Below are 15,306 nucleotides of genomic sequence, written 5' to 3'. Positions count from 1 at the left end.
ACCTTCATGTGGGGAAATCAAGGTGGCACTTTTTTGTTTCAATGGCCCATATGCAGTCAGCCAAATTGTTTTCCTACCCTTAGTGCAGTCTCTGTAGTCTGCCAATTCTGCAATGTCATTGCTAGCTGAAAAAAAAAACTTTAGAAACCATAAACCTTTCACAGCCCCTTTTCCTATTGATCTCCCTGCTTTTTCCCCATACAAGCGATGTTTTTCTCCATTTGTCTCTGTCACTGTCAGATGACAAAGACTTCACTTTCCAAGTGCATTTAGTCTCACTGCCTGCTGTGGTTTTTTTTTTTAACAAAAATGTACCTCTGACACACTGATTTTAAAGCACGGTGCCTCAGGCAGTCGGTCCACTTGTAAGAAGAGAACAGCAGGTTTTGGAAGAAAAGCAACCAACAGGAGCCATCTCCTGTTCACCAACTTCTGTGACTTCATATAAACCTGTGACCAGAAGGAGCCTGTTTCCACAGCTGTCAGCAGGTGATGGAATGGAGTGATTACATTATTGTCAGTTGGCACATGCTGTTATCCAGAGCAACGTACATAGGACAATATTTTACATTATATTTACATATGTCATTTATACAGCTGGATATTTACTGAGGCAATTGTAGGCTAAGTACCTTACTCAAGGGTACAACAGCAGTGCCCTAGCTGAGAATTAAATCTGTGACCTTACAGTTACGAGACCTGCACCTTACCACTACACCACACTGTTGCCTCTTTTCACTCACTTATAGAGTGAGTCTAACCGTCCAGGCAAGGAGAAGTAATTAAATCACTCTCACTAAGGAAGGAATCGAATAGAATGTCTGAAATGTCAAATTCAACCCCAGACTTAGGGGATACTAACAAACCTCTGAATTTCAATTGTTAAAAGATATCCAAAGAAATAAAGAAGCAGAGTCTAGGTGAAGCATCTGGAGCAGTTACTACGTCATCTGATAATTTAAAACTGATTTAAATGCTTCTATTCATGTCCTGCATGGCCTACTGAGTAAGATTCTTGATGAAGAGGGAAAGCTAACTGGACTGGTTGATGACAGGCATTCTTGTAAAAAGAAAGATAGCCATTTCAGCTGAATTCTTAACTGTGTCACCCTAGTGTGAATACAGGAAACTGTGAAAACAATGGGAGGGCACGTTTCCTACTGCTACCCCATGCTAAGGGTCATTGTTGAGCAATGCATTGGACAGCTGAGTCCAATGTATATTAACTCTGTGGAAAAGCATGTGACGGTTCAGACAAGAAAACCTGAGCGAAGCTCTTGAGGTATGACGGCCTACCTGCAGTTTTGCTCAGTGATAACATCTCCATTTGGTTAAGACCTGGCAGGAGTCCCAGAAAGTCTAAGGTGCATGCAACAAAAACAACATAACAAAACAGAGAGGCCAGTCAGATGGGGCACAAGATTAATATGGAAACAGCAGAGGTAATGAGAGCCAACATACGGCCCTCTGAACCATGAATACTAGATGGGCAAGTGATTACTGGAGCAGAGGATTTCACCTGCCTTGATGATATCATCCATACAATACCACAGACAAGAAAAACATGTAGAGCTATGCATTGGACAGGGTTTCACAGGCTTGCACAGTGCTGCTCTCAGAACACCAGAACACGCATCCTCAACACAAATGCAGAATCAGTTCCTCTGCATGTCTCTGAAAGCTGGAACATTACCATGTCTCTCAAAAACATGCTCCAAGGTTTCAGCAATGCATTTTGTCTTCACTACACTGTTATGAAGCAATGGTGAAAGGATCTCAAATGAGGAGGTTTGAAATGGACCAAACAGGAGGATATCAGCAGTGGTAGGAACAGACAGAGGGAGAAGTGGAAGTGGATAGGTCAGATCTGCATACATTACAAACAGGCTTAACTTGACTATATCATCCAAAGAAGGTGAAGACAGGGAAGGCCGAGGAAGGGCTAGAGATGTTCCTTGGCACAGGATCTAAATGAAGGGCAGAGATGGGAGGGGACATACAGCCATAGAAAGGAGTGCAGTGGGGATCCATGGAGGAAGGTCTTTGCTCCAGGGGGGGACAAAGAAAATCAGCCAAACCAAGTAAAACCACCAAATGACCAAAATTTGATTGTTATATACATTACTACCATGTTATGTGTTTGGACTAATTGTAGTCTGGCATGCATTGTGTGCATTGGGATAAACAAAGTGTCCACACTGTAGTTAACAAGCATGGGTTACTTGAACTGGACTCAGATGTAAAAGAATGAACACATTACACCTTTAAAAGATTATATGCACAGAACACTAAAATGTCTGAGCTTGTGTTAGCTTTCCTACTCTTTACCACCACCATGTTTCCATTGGCAACACTCTGTCCTATTGCTCTCCTCTTTATTAAATCTGCTTTTTGCTGACTCACAGTGAGCCTCCCTCCCTGGGCAGGCTCCACACATGTGCTTTACTTAATATCATTGAGCTCATTCTCCTCAAAGTTAAAGTGAGGATGGTTATACAGAGGAGGGCATAATAACTAACACTCTGTAGGGGAAAAATATGTTCCTTAATTTAACCTCATTTCCACAATGGCACATCCTGACTGCCTTTAATTTGCACTAGGGAGAGATGCTCTGAGATGAAAGCCAGCAAGCACGTAACATTGTGGAAATGCCGGGAGAACGTTTGCGTTAGCTTTGGAATCCATCACTGGCTATTTATACTTCCCTCACTCCCCTCACTCGTTAATTTCGTGTTGTTCGTGTTCTTTCCGACTTCGCGCTCTGCCGTCATTATTCCCACTTAGGACTCGGCCGTGGTGGTAATGATGGGCATCTGCTCCTCACACAAACCCTATTAGCCGCCTACCTCATAGCTTGGCATTGAGGCTCACCAGTATGCGAAGCCATTGAAGTAATGGTGATAAACTCAGTGCTTCTCAATACTCTACGAAGAAGCGGAATTTCAGATCTGGCATCATTATTCATGCACCAGTGCCACCAGGTGTCCCCTATCAGATGAAAACACAAAAAACACAGAACCCAGACACCATGCCTCATAAAACCCTGTGTAAAAATGCATTGTGTTTCAAAAATGCATTGTGTTGATGCACACTTCATAATTGAAACCATGAGTTTGACTTGTATGCTTTTGGTTCTTGAACCTCTGACTTGTGTCTGAACGCTTTGTTGTAAGAGCAAAAAAACATACTGATTCACTGAGATGATGTTATAGAGGATTATTGAAAGTATTAAACTCCATGAACCTTTCAGCCTCCACTCCTACAGTTTGTACACAACACAAAGGCAGTGCACAAAGGATGATCCTCAACGATCCCCTTGTGCTCTTTTTAGCATCTGTGCCAATGCAGCAGTCGATACACTGTTACTCACTCTCTGCCAAAGCTCTACAGGGGAGGGACTTGCCTATCGCCCATCTTTGGGTTTAAATATGGTTCAGCTAGAGGGGGGGCACCTAAAGCAATATCTCACACTGTGAGCATTTTTGCACCATCCCACAGCGTCAGATTGAAATCAGTGGTGCAGTGTTCTTCTGCATTGCACTGAACTCCACATCCATGTCGCTCTCAATCCTGACACATCAGCAGCCTTGGCAACTGAACTGTCACCAGGTGCACAATGACCCTGAATCTTTAGGTACCACACGGAGTCTGACCACAAGGCTGCTGAAACTGTAAGTGTGTTTCTGGCCAGCAAACACACAACATACTGTAGTACCTGTTAGATGGCTGTTCCAAAGCACCCAGAGGTTCATTGGTCATGCTGGCCATAGAAATGGGAAAGTCACAGAGTGACAGGAAATAGCCTGCATGTTTATGTACAAAACCAGGCCCAACTCCTCACTTGTGATTTAGCTGTTAGCTATATCATCATCTGGTGTGAGTCATGAGACATTTTTTGAACCCATAACTCCAAATGGGGAATGTTTTGATCACAGTGGTGTGTGCATGCCATAAATTTGGCATTCATTGATGCAGTCTGAAAAGAGGCATATAGCAAGGCCTTGTTGTTTTCCTTCATTGATACAGTGTGAAAAGAGGCATATAGTAAGGCCTTGTTGTTTTCCTTCATTGATACATCTAAGGAAAAAAAATCATTGCGTTTAAAGAGCACCACTAAATATGAGGAAGAGGTTGACATGACGTTGCTTTCAATCCTAATTTCAACACCAATCCTATAATTGTTCAATCCCATGTCTTTCTGGCCAGTACCTGGTCTTATCTGGAAAAAAATAAAGAAAACCTGGAACTGGGAAACATTTAGCAAAAACATGAAAAGCAGTAACGTGAAAAACACCATAATTCAAATATTCAAAGTGGTCCATATGAGAAATATATGAAATCTGACTTATAACGTCCATACATTCATACCCCACCCAAAGTGGTTTTAGGGATAAATCATATAAATATACCGGCACATCTGACTCATCCTCCATTTTAGAGACTCCTCTAAAATCACTGAGCTATACTTGTCCATTCCTGTGTTTTGGCGATGATAAGGCACGAAGACAGTGACCTGCACATCTGTAGTATGACCACTGTGTGGCAGTATAGAGTCAGTTCTGAAACACCATACTGTAATGCAGTGTTGTGAGTCATAAGAATAATGGCTGTTGTGAGGTATGTGTTTTGGTGGGGGTGGAAGGGGGGGGGGGTGAGAGTGTTGGGGGGCGATAAAATGACAAATAAGAAGAAAAGTCGGTGAAGATATGGCAGAGTACGATAAGGGAAAGGGAAGGTTTTTGTCATATAGCGGGGATTAATGTTGCGTGTGGGTTATAGTTTTTTCGAAGGGGGAGTGATGGAGTGTGTGGAGTGTGTGTGTGTGTGTGCTGCTGGGAGGGGTGGGGTGTGTGTGTCCAGAAATTGCCAGCGTGATTCAACAGTTTTTCGTTTTTATTTTGCATTCTGAGTGGATTGCTCCCTGGTTCCGGCTGTTCACGATTTTGACCCCACCACATTACGCATCACCACAGCAGAGTGTGGGGGGGGCACTGCCGCTGCTGATAATCATGATAGTTATGATGATGATGATGGTAATGATAATAATAACCAGCTTCCGATGTCAATTTCACCCCGCCGCCTCTCCCGTGATCCTCTTCTACGTGTCTCTTTGAAGCTGTGGTGTCGTACACACAGGACTCCTGCCTCCCGTCTGGTGTCAATCACCCTCTCCTCCCATGATTCAGTGCAGGTCATTAGTACAAACGCTATTCATTCGCTTAGCAGGTTCCCATATCCAGACCTACACAGCATTCATCTGTGCAGCTGGATATTTTACTGAAGCAATTTGGGATAAGTACCTTGCTGAAGGGTACAATAGCTGTGCCCTGCTGGAGATCTGAGCTGCCATCCTTTGAGTTACAAGACCTGCTCCTCATGTGACTGTTGAACAGCAGGGAGATGGCTGGAAATGCAATGTATGTATGCAATACATTGTGTGCCATACTATGAATTGTAGCATTAGTACTGCCAGACAGTAGTTTGGGAAAGAAAAAAGGGGCTCCAAACTTTTGGCTGTTTTTTTTGCAGTAAACCACTCCAGTGACAGCGTCACCATATTCTCCTTTCATGCTCTCTCAGAGGAGCATTACGCAGGCAGGCGTCAATGGAGAAGATGCCTGTGAGAACAAACTGGCTGTGAAGATTGAGGGTGATTATGTACTCCACAAGGGGCGTCTCAGCCCCGCATCGCCCCCGGGGGGGGGGGGGGGGGGGGGGGGGGGGTTGGGCAGCACTTCAGCCCCAAGCGGGAGCCGGTCACATTACAAAAAAAAGTTATCTGGCTGGGCTCAGTCTTGAATCAGAGTAAAAAATCTACAGCAAGATTAAAGCAGGCACTACTTCTGCATCCACCTTTTAGCCTGCTTTGATCTGGAGTGTCTGATAACTGGCTCTCTCCATATTCAGCCAAGTTAATCTTTTCCCTTTTCTTTTCACTGAAGATTCTGACCTCACCCCAGTTTCAGCCAATCGGGCAAGGGCTCTATCTATTCCATTTATTTATTTCTTTTTTAAAAGACGTCATTCCAGCCGTTGCAAACCCTTGACAGGGACCAAAAATAGGGGTCAGACTGAAAACATGACCCCTCTCTGGCAGCCAAGAAATCAGCTCATGTTTCCCGCTCAAAGAGCACAATTAGGCACACACAAACTACACATTATACAATATCAGTAAGATGACGGTGCCAAGCTCCCAACTTCCTCCCCATCCAGGCTAATTAAGAGGCATTGAGGGAGAGGAAGCGTTTAATTGTTAAAACGTGGGTTTTGAGTGTGCAAACTGACTGCAGCACCGCTGGGAACTTAATTACAGGAAATAACCGTAGGAATGGGGTGAGTGCCATTAGGCGTAGGGATGGTGGGCACGGTGGCCATTAGAGAGACATTAAATTAAGCTAATTCTCATTTAGTAGCACAGCAGAGAGGGAGGAGAGGGGGAAGACAGAGGACGGATGAGAGGGGCTGACTCAAATACAAGATGTGACGTTTGGTCACAAACTACCTTGACCTCTCTCTCTCTCTCCCTCTCTGTCTCTGTCTGTCTCTCTCTCTCGCACTTACACAAACACACACAAACCCATACACACACACATGCTCTTATCCATTAACAACATAGAACAACATGTTTTCCGTGTTTCCTTTGTTTGCTTGGAGCCTCAGAACCTTGAAGTCATCAATTTTTAAAAGAATGACTTTTGTGTGAAAATTACAATCACAAGGATGTCATAATCCACCATTCTTATGGTTATGGTATATTATGCAATATAGTCTTGCTAATGTACACATTTTTTCATAACCTGATTGGTGATGATTGATGTCTGATTAATCGATTGGCGAGACAGCTCTGCATGAATGTCTTAGATGAAAATTGATCAAAATTGATCAGGAATTTGTTGATGGTGCATAGTTATTCTGAAGGAAACTGCCTGGTTAACAACTGTCAACACAAGTGACAAGGACCCTTTCCTCCATACAATATCATTGTAAAATGCGTAGCAATGTGCAATATCTACATTGGTTTCAGAGCAAGGACAGGGATATATCAGAAATCATACAGCGACAGTCTTAGCTAAAGAGTGTGAGACAATGTTACTGTGTACTGGCCCAAATGTAATATCTGTTTCGGCCCCAACCTGTTGTAACCAATAGATTCCTGTAGTGGTCAGGACAGCGGAGTCTCTGGCCATCTCCCATCACACTCTGAAAGGCAATCTCTTCAGACTGCACCTTGGGTCTCCAGCCCAATCATAACTCAGATTCTCTTATTTGTGTAGTCTTACTGTTTGATATGTTGTAGTTTAGCTGTCGGTCATGTTGTAGTTTTACTAAGGGGTATGTTGTAGTCTTACTGTTAGATGTTGTGCTCTTCCTACCTGACAGAACTCATCAGTGGCACTTTTGATTAGCTGAGCACACCTGATTTAATCACTAATTTCAATCAGGTGCGTATGGAGCAAGGATAGATAGAAGATATGCAGGACAGGGGGGCTCCAGGAGTAGGATTGAGAAACACTGGTGTACACATGTTGCAGTCTTTCTGATTTATATGTAATAGTTTAGCTGGAGGTCATGTTGTAGTTTTACTAAAGGGCACATAGCAATCTTACTGTCAGGTATGTTGTAGTTTTTCTGTAGGGCATGTTGTAGTCTTACTAATTGATATGTTGTAGTGTAGCTGTAGGTCATGTTGTAGTTTTATTAAAGGGTATGTTGCAATCTTATTGTCAGGTATGTTGTAGTTTTACTGGAAGGTATGTTGTAGTTTATCTGTATGTTATGTTGTAGTTTTTCTATAGGGTATGTTGTAGTCTTACTGTCAGATATGTTGTAGTTTTATTGGAAGGTATGTTGTAGTTTATCTGTATGTTATGTTGTAGTTTTTCTATAGGGTATGTTGTAGTCTTACTGTCAGATATGTTGTAGTTTTATTGTAGGGTATGTTGTAGTTTCCCTGTAGTGTTTGTTGTAGTGTTACTTTTAGGGATGTTATAGCTTCACTACAGGCTATGTTGTACTACACTTACATATCACATCATAACACACTTTGTACTGCACTTAAACACTAGTTATCTCGCTGCTATGTAAGGTGCTACCACACATTCGCTTGCAGTCAGTAGTGTCCTGTATGAACCATTTTTCATGTCACTTTATTAGCTGCACTTTGTGAGTCATTCTGGATAACATTGTCTGCAGTGAGCAAATGTACCGCCAGTGCTGATGTGCCACGTGTGGCGCGGTGGGCAGTAGGGGGTGCAGGCGAGTCACATCGGCCCTCCTGTGTGGTCCGACTCTGGATCAAATGTGCACTTGCCTCAGGGAGCCAGCGGCGGTGACAGTGAAGTTAATGCTTCGCCTGGCTAATCTTTTTCTGCCAGTCCGCGTTCGCCCTCCTCCCTTCATTTTTCCTCGTTGACCTTTTCTGTCACAATTTCTCCTGATTTTTTTTTTTTTTTTGCTTTTTTTATTCTGACATTTACCTCTTTCCCTTTCTTTCTGTGGCTAACGGGAGATGCTCATGCTGAGAGGTTTCCTTTGCTGCTCTGAAACACTGAAGCTGCAGTCTTACAGTGAACACACACACACACACACACATGCACGCATACATGCACACACACACACACACACACACATACACACACACACACACACACGTATACACACATGCATGCACACACACACATGCATACATGTGCACACACACATGCACATTCACATATACACACATACACACGCACACAGATGCATATACGTACATATGTGTACAAAAACACGTGGTCTGACATCTTCTGTATGGACTGTAGTTCATTGTGCCTCAATTTATGTACTTTGGAACCTCTATTTTGTAAGTCGCTCTGTATGAAAATGTCTGCAAAATAGCTACTAATGATAATGTTGTGTGAAAGATACACAATTAAAAATACTTGTATAAACACAAACAGGTACAAACACACACACACATACACATACAGAATATGTGAAAATAATTCTCTAATGATAGTGAATGAAATGATAATATTGTACTGTTTGTAAGAATTCAGCAATCATCAGTATGTTTCTCAGGTTAGAGGTAGAGCATTTATTGATGCTTATACCATAGACTTGCACTTTAGTAAACCCAGTTTAATGTGATTTATCATAGTGTATCTTTAGCTGGATGAATGAGAATGTTACTGTCTGAGTGCATAGCTATGCAAATGTGGTTTAGAAGTATGCAGATGCTGGTGCATGTTCTCACAAAAGTATTTCACAAAATCAAAGAAGGTGGAGGTTGAGCTACACACTTCAAGATAAATGGAGTGCACCACAACCGGTTCCACATGTTTACAACATACTGTGAAATTCAGAAAGACTTTTAGCACTCTTTCCACAGGTTAATAAAGGAGGGATTGTGTCACAGGCTGCTGCAGAGCCTCAGAATAACCCAAGGCTTCTACAGCCATCTAATTTTTCCTCTGCCATATATCCCCTTTGTCCCTCCTGTGTCCTCCCGTCTACCTCAGCATCCGCACACACTCCCAGTGATACCGCCAGTGACAAACGCTATTGTGTCTCTCTCTTGGCACATGCTCAGTTTGGGCCCTCTGCGAATGTAAACAGATGAGTCATGCCCTGCAGATGTCCAGAAGAAGTTCACCACATTCTCTCCCTCTCGCTCTGTCTTCACCGTGTCTGTGTCACAGCCCTCCCCCCCGAAATGTGTTCAGACTGGTTTTGCCTCTGCTCCGCTGTTGCCAGAAATGCCTCTGAGACGGAGCTGGAGGTAACCTCAGATTCCAAAATTCATGTGCACGAAGGGAAGAATTTACAGTTCTTCCCTGTGGTGTCAAGACAAAAGAACGACACGACTCCTCTCTCTCCATTCTTCAGTGTTCTCTTTTGGAGGCTCTCACCTGCCCCCCCCCCCCCCCCCAAAACCCCCTCAGTCCATCCATACCCATCTCTTATTATTAACAGCAGGAACCCTCACACACAGCACACCAGCCCTACTAACACGGAATGTAAAATTTTCTTTCCCTTCCCTTCTCTTCCTTCTCTTTCATTCAGCATCAGTCTTCCCCATCATTCTTTTTTTGGCAATTCCCACCCTCACACCCTCCTGTCTCGCCTCCCCGTACCCCTCCACCCCTTCCTCCCTCCCTTTCTCTCTCTCTCTCTCTCTCTCTCACTCTCTCACTAGGTTTGTTCACGGTCTAGTGAACAAATAACCGGACTGCGGGCATGAAACTTCATTACACAGAGAGAGAGACAGAGAAGGGGAGAGAGGGAGAGAGAAAGAGACGGGGAAAGAGAGACTTGTCAGACTAAGATTTAATGGTATCTCTTCAGTGCACTGAGAGAGAGGAAGCCTTTATAACACTCAGTATGGGTGATAAATAAAGGTAATAGAGAAGCATATATCTCCTTAGCTACCAACATGCTCATGCTTTCTCTCTCTCTCTCTTGCTCTCTCTCTCTTTTACACACCCTCTGCCAAATCTTGGAATGAGGGAAATGCACTCTGTAATTGTCTATCTTGGTAGACTTGCCCTCAGACAAGCAGGTTACTGATTGACTTGGCTACTTTTTTGGAGGAAGTGAGAAAGACAGACAGGTGCGACAGAGAGACAGAGAGCATGTCTGAATGTGCCAAAATGAACTGTGCACTCTAAGCAGTAATATAAATTATAGACTGCAGTTTCTACAGTAATTGTAATGACTGAACAAACAACAACAACAAAGAAAATATCTTCATTGGAAACATAAATTCTTTACATTTGGAAGTATAAAACTTTAAAGGCACCTTGGACAATAATGCCTGCATTGTTTTGTTCCAAGCAAAGATTTTTAGAGAAAAAAATGTACCATTACAGCACTTTACCACTATGTTTAGCAAATCCTGGTCAGTTCTAAAACGGTGCTTTTCCACACTCAGATGATGTGGAGTCAGTTTAACACACGAACTGGGCACTTAGATCATAATACATTTGCTTTTCTATTTTCAAGTACCTCTCAAAATGAATTGGCTCCAGAGTGTAATCTACTGTCCCTACACTGAAGTGACTAGTGATGCAGCTACTCTCAGGTGGAAGAGCTTAGGATAAAATTATCGCCAGGCTGTAAAATACTGATGATCACATGCCTGTGATACTCAGTAATTTAAATGGTAATCACAACAACTGGGTTATCCTTCATTTCGTAGTGCCATGTCACTGACGTTAACTTGTCTTTTGTTTGTATTTTGTTTTTTAAAAAGAGCTTCAGCCCCTTTCAGCTCCCTATCTGAGGGAGTCCATCACAGGGAGGACAGAAGGCTGTGTCTTTCAATAATAATAGTATGTTTTATTTTGTGATGTCAATATTGTACAATTGCCTCACTACCAGACTAATGATCACTCTTTTGGATATTTTTGTCTATATTTTTCTATAATGTTACATTCTGTGACTCCCCCCAAGATACGGCTGTCTGTTCAGTTAAATTAAAGAAATGAAAAAGAGTGATAATAATATCCTCTCCTACCCTACAAAACGGTTAGAATGATAATGTAATCAAACAGAACATTACATCTCCAAAAACAATCACTTCATCAAGCTGCAAAACAGGGCATGTATTTCTATAGTCCAAATGTTTTTTTCTCATTAAGTTTGTTTTAATGAAATACAAAGGAATGTGGTATGGTCTGACCAATATTGCGATATTTCAGATGGTTAAACTGACCAAATGTAGTCTACAAATCAATTTGAATTTGTACTGTTTTTTAATCAGAAATAAATTACCGCTCGCTCTCACTTTTCCTCCACATGAAGGTTTCGATCCAAAACTGCCTTCATTCTCCTTTCGTAACATTTCAGAAGGACGTTATTGTTTGCGCAAATTACTCTCTCGCATCTGAGACACCACCAGAACCACGATGACTGCACTAGAACAGCAGGCACCGTGATTGCCCCTATTGTCTAGATAGCACTTATTTCAAACATTGGTAATACCGTCTGTGCGCGATTGGAGGGTCATGCTTGTTTGGGGAGAAATAGCCTACATTTACGGAATGCTGTACCGCAGTCACTTAATTCTATTCACTGAAACTGACGATTACTAACTCGAACCGACACAATAACAGTGCATCATCACTACTAATACTGATGATTATAATAACAACTACACTAGTATATGCTATGATCGGTAGCTGTGGTGGTGGTAATAAAAATAATACCAATGTGCAATATCATTAATATTAGTAATAAAAAACAGTGGTAGTAGTAGTTTTTAAAAGTGTATATTCTTCTTCTTCTTCTCCTTCTTCCAAGTAATGTAATTTCCTGTAGTAGTCGTAGTAGTGGTAGTAGTATCTTCCTAATTTTTTTCATTCAACGTAATCTTCTTTCAGTGTCAGCCCTGGATTAGACTGTTCTCTTATAGTGGAGTGCAGCATACAGGACAGAATGGCAGTTGCCATCAAAATCTGAGGCTGGCCCTGCAGGCTAACCTGATGAAACTGGTGAACAGCTAACCACACATCGAGAGCCAGGTAAAGACAAGCTAGTTTACTCTATACTGCAGATGGATTTCATGTCACGTGCACATACTGTGTACAGGGAAAGGTAACCATTTCAAAATTATCATTAGACTGCCTTATATCACTTAAATGAATAAATCCTTCACTCCTTCACATAGCAGGAGAAGATCCTAAAGGGGAGACCATGAGTTAGCCAGGGTACCTGCCTACATGCTACAATGCTAGTGTGACCTGTTGGGCACAACCTGTCTTTTTTCCCGAAGGTTTTTTTTTTGTTGTACCTAGATATAGGTATGACAATTGACAATTTTTTGAGATGGTCAGCATGAGTTTACATTGATTGTGTGTGTGTGCAAGTATCTATGTGTGTGATTATTTCTGTACACACATGATTATGTCTGTGTCTGTGAGTGTGTGTTTGTATACATTTGTGTGCACATTCACACACATGCACGTGTGTTCTTGTTTGTGTGTGTGTGTTTGTATGTGCATTCACCAGTGTGCGTTTGTGTGCATGTGTGCATGTGAATGAGTGTGACTCCCTAAGCGTGAGTGCATGAGTTTTTGTGGGCATGCGTGTGTGTTTGTGTACACATGCTTTGTGTGTATATGTATGTGCCCGCTTGTGTATGTGTGTGTGTGTGCGTGTGCGTGTGTGGAGTGCCTGATTCTATGTATCGGTGTGTGTGAGTGTTTCACCCCATCGGTTGCATGTGTATCAGTACAGTGGGTATGAATTGGCAGGCAGTAATTAAATGCACAGACCTCTCCACTATCTCCTCCTCCAGCCGCATGCCAGTGACGCACAAGCCAGGCTGCGGAAGAGTGAGTCATCCGGCCTCCAGGGATCCTCACCCCTCCCTCTCCTCTCTCTCCCTCTCCCCCCCTCCATTTCCCTCTCTCTCTCCCTCAACATCAAGCTGGCACTTAACCTGGATTAGCTAAACTACACACCCAGACCAAAAGTCACCCCCCCACCCCCCGTCTCCACAGACCATTTGCAGTCAAAAGCCATTTTATGCAGGAACACCTTTATTGACCAGTGGGTCGCTACAAAGAGTTAAAGCCAAAGACAGGAGGGAGAAAACGGATTTGTCTCTGCCATTTCGAGCCTCAGCCCCCCTCCCACCCCCTCCTCTCCAAATTCATAGATTGCCCTGCCTGCTTTTCAAAGTCAACCCCACTGTTTTCAGATTTCACCATCTCAATGGTGTTATATGCCTGGATATTATTTTCCTGAAAACAACAAAAATACAATACAATACAATACAATACAATTATACAATAATAATAATAATCATAATAAGCAAGCTGTAGGCCTAAATGTGAATTGATTTTTCGTGTCTCATACTTTAAGGGTTTTATTTATTTTTATTTTTATGTTTTGTTTATTTCAAATGATAGGTGTTTTCATCCATTAGTCATTTCTTCTGAGTTTAGTGCAGTGACAAAGCAGTTATTGCAGCAACGATATGTTTTTTGGACGCTGCATTGGGCACTTTTTGTGCACCTGAAGCAACTACAAACCTGATATTACGAAATGACGAGAAGCAGTAAATTAGACGTTAAGGTTGTTAATGAAACATGTGGAAAATAATGGTACTGGTACTGCTGTAAACCACAGAGCAATAATATGTAATGATTGCTTCTTTATATATAGCAAGGAAGACAGCATTTGACTTGCCCCAGGCCGTCTTGACACGGTCGTCAAGGACGATGAAGGGCCATTCTTTATATTTAGCACCACAGGCTGCATTTGGGAGGAGAAATTATCTTCACAAGCACACCGAAGATCACTGGTGTGGAAACAAAATTTCTGAACGTGAAAAAACGCACTGCGTCCTCGTCGTTGTGGTTAACGGTAATGTTTTCATCCTACCACGACGCTCTGGCGGTGTTTTGCCTCTCTGCTCAGTTACATCCTTGGTGACAGGTTCGCGTTCGGGGCGCTGCAGTGGCAATACCCGCCCCCCCCCCTCCCCCCCACTACACCCCCTCCCCACCGCCTGCCCACGCGCGAGCAGCGGGGGGTGAAAGCGCGTGGGAGACGGTCCAGCGGCCACATTGTGCCGAGCGAGGCAGTAAATCGTCGAGTTCAATAACATCAGAGCTCAAGCACACCTCACCGAGCGCGACACATTGTAGCAGCCGGGTTGTGACAAGTGTGCACATTTCATCCTTTGACTGACCAAGGGCTCAACTCCTGCGCCTGAAATGTCTCAGCCACGTTGGCTGTAACTGTCACTTGATATTTAATCTCATTTATAAAGGATGTTATAAGTATTATGAAATACACAAATATGGAATGCGGCTTCAAGCGTTTGGATTTGGTAAGAGGACACACGACTACACTTCAGCCTTAAATCCGCATTGAATTCCTTGTGCTTTGAATGAAAAATAATGTGTTTCACTATCGGAATATTTTCACTCATTGTACCAAAGCTACAATGAAAAGCAGTCGGGTCTCCTCATGCAATACAAGAGAATAATAAAATACGTTGACCGCATTATGTTATGGATTATAAAACAGGACCGTTTTCACTAGGTTACACATACATGAGCAGTGGTGCACTCCGGTGATGTCTTGTCGCTTGTCTGTCTTTTCTACTCTTGTGTATTTGTTCTTTGCCTAACCTTTCTGAATGCACTTTTCTAAGTCACTCTGGTTAAGAACGTCTGCCAAATGATTAAATGTAAACGTAATCTTCGGTATTATGGTTTCATACTTGTTCATAATAAGTTTACGATGAGGTATTAAGCGTAGCTACCAAACACCGAAGCTATTGCAGCAATTTCAACTAATGTCTGCTTTATT

The sequence above is a fragment of the Megalops cyprinoides genome, chromosome 16 (assembly GCF_013368585.1).
Source record: "Megalops cyprinoides isolate fMegCyp1 chromosome 16, fMegCyp1.pri, whole genome shotgun sequence".
Lineage (NCBI taxonomy): Eukaryota > Metazoa > Chordata > Actinopteri > Elopiformes > Megalopidae > Megalops > Megalops cyprinoides.
The sequence above is the reverse complement of the archived record's forward strand: the minus strand, read 5'-3'. Positions refer to the sequence as shown.